Here is a 6,000-nt window from a genome sequence, read left to right on the forward strand (position 1 = left end):
TCTCTGAAGTCTTAAAAGTCCAACCTGCTTATTTTATGCACTACAGTTGATTTTTTTTTTGTCTTCTACTACCATCGCTGGAATCCCACTCTAGACCTCAACCAGTATGTATATTAATAAGGATTTTCTTCACATCACTTTTGGATCATTTTGCAATTACCATTCTACTTCCTGTGGATTTTGATCCCTTCTGCTAATCTCACATGATCTGTCCCTATCCTTCGTCATTTAAAATACCTTTACTAGATCTCCCCACCCTAACAACTGCAAACATCCAAAACAAACCAATGTTTCTTAAAGGTTTGTCATGACTCCTTTGCTTTTGTGCTCTATACCTTCATTAATAAAATCCAGTCTGCTTTTCAACAACTTTCACAACCTGCCCTGCCACTTTCAATGAACTATCCACATATACCTCCAGATCTTTCTGTTCCTGTGTCTCTTTTAGAATTGTAACTTTTGTTTACAATGTCTTTTCTCGTTCTTTTTCCCAAAATGTAGCAGTTCTAACAGCAAATTTCATCTGTCACCTATCTGCCCATTCACTATCTACCTTTCTTGAGATCTATTACTGCCCTACTACTGTTCACTACGATGACAGGTTTTGTGTTACCCATGTCTTGAGAGCTGTGGGTTGTATGTCTGAGTCTGTGTCATTAATCCAGTAATCTTTGTATTGAGCTCTGTGCAATTCCACTGTATATTTCCCTGCAGTCTGAAAAAAAAAACAACCTTTCTTTACAACTACTCGTTGTTTCCTGGTACTTTGTCAGTTTGATATCCATGCTGTATAACCTCTTATATTCTGTGAATAGCCATGATGACAATCTAACTTAAGTAAGTGTACCAATTTTAACAAAAAACACCTTTTCACTGACATATAACATATAAGTAGTCCTTTTGGTCTACCATGTTGATGTTGACCATCAATTACCTCTCTATCCTAATTCTCTTTGCCAGCACTTAATTCATAATAATTCATGTTAGCTTAGACATGGATACAAGAATGCCAAGAGAGATTAAAGAAATGATGATCATGATGAGCCAGTGAGTGAAACAGGTTCAGAATCAAACAGACATAATGACACTTTTTAAAAGTGACAGAACAGAAATTAGTCACCCCTTGAACCGAGGCTTAGAAATTTCTTCTCAACGTTGAGAGAAACAGTGCTAGAGTTGAAAATAGGCTTAATCCTGGAAAGACCAAAATTGTGCCCATTTTGTGAGCCTGCACAGTAATAGGAAAGAGAAAACTTGCTGTTGAAGAAGGAAATGGAGTCACTGTCATTGTTACTCTTATGGACCCTTGGAGTTACCCCGGGCAGCAAGCAAGTGTTTGGGTAGCTTGCTCTAACCAAATCCACATGCTCATGCTATTTAACTGCTTACCTCTTGGCTAGTGGCAAGGTTCATAGTCACATTGACAAGTCTGCTGCAAGCTGCCAGCAGTATCTTGACGACTGCTCTGCCACTTACTGCAGTCATTCTCTGTGGCAGGACAGGCGAGGGAAACCAGTGCCTGCGGGAGGCAGCAGTAAACCTTTTATCAAGGCTATGGATATTTCAGTGGCACCTGCATGAAAGTCACCGGGCATGTAGTTTGTGGATAGACTCTATCAAACAATAGCCATCACTTGGCTTAATGTTGTGTTCTGTTATAATGGAAACAAACACAGAATATCTACTACATAATTGCTGCCAAGATACAGAGCATTTACCAACATGGTTCAGTGCCTGCCTTCACACATTAGCTGAGTGGTAAGTGAAATTCCTTTCAGTTCTACTGTAGAGCTGAAATGCTGCAAAGAGCTATCTATAATCAAAGCCATCTTGTAATCATAACAAAGCCAAGTGTTCCCTCTGCTTCTGATTTGTGAAAGGAGAGATTGAAATATTAATAACAGAGATTTTCAGAAATATTCAGCAGGCCAGGCAGCATAAGCTGAGAGTGAAACCCAGGTAATCAACTTTATTAGTTGAATATGATTGGTTATGGTTTTGCATTTTGTTAGCTCTTGAGATGCCCTCTTAGTAGGCAGTTTATTTATTTTCAGTCCATTTACTAACCAATGAAAATTGCAGAATCACAAAAAAGAATTATGCTACAGAGTCGTCCTGACACAGGTGGAAATAATATTTAATGTAAGCTTTATAAATATACCACTATACACAAAATGTTGGAGGAGCTCAGCAAAGCTGCAGATTTCTTTCAGCATTTTGTGTATGTTGGTAGAGATATTCAGCATCTGCAGAAACTCGTGTTTATTAATATGTCATTCTGAACTCCTCATTCTTACTGCCCTTGCGCACTACAGTTCTTTAACACCTGCCTGCAACTTGTAGAAGTTAATAATGATTAATCATTGATTAAATCCTACTTATAGGTCATGTACAATGCAGAAGTTTGTATGATAACCTTTAGTAAGCAGGAGCTAATAACTTTCCCTAATATGGATGTTCTGTCTGAGATACAAGCATGATAGAAAAAAATAGCTCCTGTTTATCCACAGTTAGAGCATTACTAGCGGTTATAACCCACAGAAATATCTACCTTGTACTCTTGTGCTAAATGATGTACATTGGTCCCAGTTTACATGCATCTCAATTTTTGAATTTTCATCATGTGTTGAACCTTTCTATGGCCGCAATCTTGATGTTCCTGTCTCTGTAACCACCTCCAACACTAGTTCTTTTCTATCCATTCAAGGTTACCAATATTAGATGTAGCTTAAGCAACCAGGGCTTTTTCAGGAGTTCCTTCCCTGTCATCAAGGCTTGTGTAGAATCCTACCTCTTTGACCAAGCTATGGACACCTGTCCTGATATCTTTATCTTTGGCATGTTGTTTTATAATTGTCCTGTGACAAAAAGCCCAGTTTCTTTAACCTCTTAGACAACAAATCTGCCATTCCAGCCATCAAACTGGTGAACCACTATTGGACTCTCTAAATTGGAATTATGCCCTTAAGATAGGAACCAGGCTAATAGGTAGACATTAAAATGTTGAGTAGAAGGATCCAGATATACAATCCTTGACTAACAACATTATTAACCTGATTCCTTTTTGCCCAATATTGTATTTGCTCATGGTGAGACAAGCCACACTCGTTTCCCTTTTAGACTGAAAGTTGGAAGGACGATCCACTTTATGATGACTTTGTTCCAAGTTTCCTCCTGCTGAGTGGTTTTTCCACTGACATAACGCTGCACTGGTGTCTCCTTTTCTGCTCTTCTCCAGTTTCCAATACTCATAGTGTCTAGTGTTGGAAATGGAGTTGAAATATGAAATGAGCCTAATGGAATAAGGAAGTAAAGGTAAAACTTGTATTCTGCATGGGAATCTTTTGGGCAACATTTTATTTTTGAGCTATTTTGGAATATCTTAATTATTTTCCATATTATATGCGTGTATATACAAATGTAATTCTTTTTATTATTTTGCAGAATTAATGCTACTGCAGTCTGCTAACTCAGATCATGACAGATCTTCGGGAGAGGCTTAGTGGCACTGTTGGTGGAAAAGCTGTTTCACAGGGCACTTTGCAGTCTGGGTTTAAATCTGACACCATTTGTTCTTTATAACCTCAGGAGGATCACCATTCCTTCTAGAAAGATCAAAAAAGCAAAAGATTTAATGGAGTCTTCTAACAAAAGATTACACTGAAGATTTGTCTATTATATATCATTTTACATTAAGATATTCTGAACTTGCTGAAAAATTTTATCTAAATTGTGCGATTCTAGAGGAATGTTTGATGAAAATGTTATTGAATTAAATGCACAGTTTAAAAAGTGCATGCTAGTAAAACTGGTTTTGAATTTTTTCATATGAACCAAAAGTAATAATGTCAGTTCTTTTTGCACGGGAAATTTTGCTGATATGAATTGTGCCAATGTTCTGTCTTGGAAGATTAAGGGTACATTTTGACACAAGAAGTATCAAGTGAATTGAGATGTTGCAACTCTATCACTGCCACAATGATGAACTGTTTAAGTTGCATTAATGAAGCACACTTCCTTTTCATTCTATGTCCTTTTCTTGTCAGCCTCATGAATAAAGAGATGGTGACCATCTTTTAAGTTGAAAGACAGATGAATGTATTTCAAACAGAAATGCATGACTGTAGGGGGAGGACAGGGTGGTGGAGCAATTGATTAAAAAAAGTGTTGTACAATTAAATCAGAGATTAACAATTCTTGAACAACCAATGGGTGATCCTCTATGTTAGAGGGAGCTAGATGGATTTACTGTTGCTCAGATATTATGGCTGGGCTGCGATGATATGAATTGACTGGCTGTACTAGTTGAACTGGAGCCATGCCATTCAGTGGATTAAAAAAAAATTGATTCAGGTAACCTTCCAAATTAGTAATTTAATGTATTGGGCACTGAAATATATCAAAGATAGTGTAGTGGTGCATGGTGGCATTATTGCGCTGTCACCTCACAGTTCCTGGGACCTGGGTTTGATCCTGACTTTGGGTGCTATCTGTGTGGAAGGTAACTTCATGGATTTCCCAGTGTGATCCATTTTCCTCCTACATCCCAAATTTGTGTTGATAGGTTACCCCCTTACAGTAGGTAAATGGTTAAAAGGATCAAAAGAGAGTTGATGGGCATGTCTGAAGTAAGAGTTCGGCACGGACTAGAAGGGTCGAGATGGCCTGTTTCCGTGCTGTAATTGTTATATGGTTATATGGTTAATTTGCAGAGCTACAGCAAATTAAAGAGAGAAAGATGGAACTGAGAGTCATTATGGACCTAGTGGGCTAATGCCTTGCTTTAAGGTCATACTAAGAGAGAACCTGCCAGTACTCTGTTCTAATAAGAACTTCTTGCATAAAGGGGAGTATTGGAATTGAAGTGGATTGTTCAGCCCTATGAGCATATTTTGCCTTTCATTTAGATTTGATCAGATGTACAACCTGAACACAAATGGTTCCAGTAGGATGACATAGTAGGGATTATCATAAATGTTGCAGAAATTTTGAGATGACAAGGATCTCCATCAAGCCAAACGTTGACCAGTGTTATTGCTATTTTTTTTTGCCTTGCTTGGGAAATGTTAGCCGGCACCAAAGCGTTATTTGTGTTCATCTCATTCATTAGCTAGGTGACATTTGTTTAATTCAGATTGTCTATTCAACTAGCTCATAAACACAAGGGGTTCTGCAGATGCTGGAAATCCAGAGCAAAGCACACAAAATGCTGGAGGAACTCAGCAGGTCAGGCAGCATCTATGGAGAGGAATAAGTAGTTAATATTTTGGGTTGAAAACAAGGGGAGGGGAGTCAGAATAAGAAGGTGGGGGGGGAGAAGAAGGAGTACAAAATAGGTGAAAGGTGAAGCTAGGTGAGGGGAAGGTAGGTAGGTGGGTGGGAGCATGGGATGAAGTGAAAAGCTGAGAGGTGTAAGAGATAAAGGGCTGAAAAAGAAAGAATCTGATGGGAAAGGAGGGTGGACCATGGGAAAAAGGGAAGGAGGAGGGGCACAGAAGGGAGATGATGGACAGGTGAAGAGAGAAGGGCTAAGAGGGGAACCAGCGTGGGGAATGGGAAAAATGAGAAGAGCGAGGGAGGAAAATTACCAAAAGTTAGAGATGTGCTGAAAAGATAAGGATTGCAGTGAATCAGCCTAGGGGAACAGGGTTCCTCCTTTTGGAGACAGGCGTTTCACTTAATTTTTATATTCACCTTGGGAATCTGGGCATCATTAGTAAAACCAGCATTTGTTATCCATCCTTAAATGCTGCTTGATAACTCTCATACAAGCAGAAGCACTGAAACTGGCCTGTTGGTGCAGGAAAGAAAACCATTAGGTCGGGCTGGGATTTGAATGTGTCAGAACTGAGTGAGAACTGCAAGATATGACACTAGGAGCAAAACGGTGAATATGGACCTTTGGTTTCTAACATTGTCGATTCAGGGGTCATTTTGTACATTAATTCAGAGACTGATTATGATACTTGCTCATTAACTTCCTTGTAGTTTTCTCATGGG

The 6,000-nt window shown here is 38.9% G+C and overlaps 1 long non-coding RNA gene across 3 annotated transcripts in view; it reads left to right on the forward strand.

Annotated features, from left to right (window-relative positions):
• The window catches only part of LOC140199164 (uncharacterized), a 45,055-nt gene extending 40,929 nt beyond the window's left edge, over positions 1–4,126 (forward strand). For 2 of the 3 annotated variants that reach the window (XR_011886364.1, XR_011886365.1), the window contains exon 6: positions 3,445–4,126. This is a non-coding gene — a long non-coding RNA (uncharacterized lncRNA). The remainder of the gene's footprint in view (positions 1–3,444) is intronic. The other variant, XR_011886363.1, reaches the window with a different exon arrangement.
• Positions 4,127–6,000: the final 1,874 nt, after the last annotated feature.

This window comes from Mobula birostris, chromosome 6 (genome assembly GCF_030028105.1).
Source record: "Mobula birostris isolate sMobBir1 chromosome 6, sMobBir1.hap1, whole genome shotgun sequence".
Taxonomy (NCBI): Eukaryota; Metazoa; Chordata; class Chondrichthyes; order Myliobatiformes; family Myliobatidae; genus Mobula; species Mobula birostris.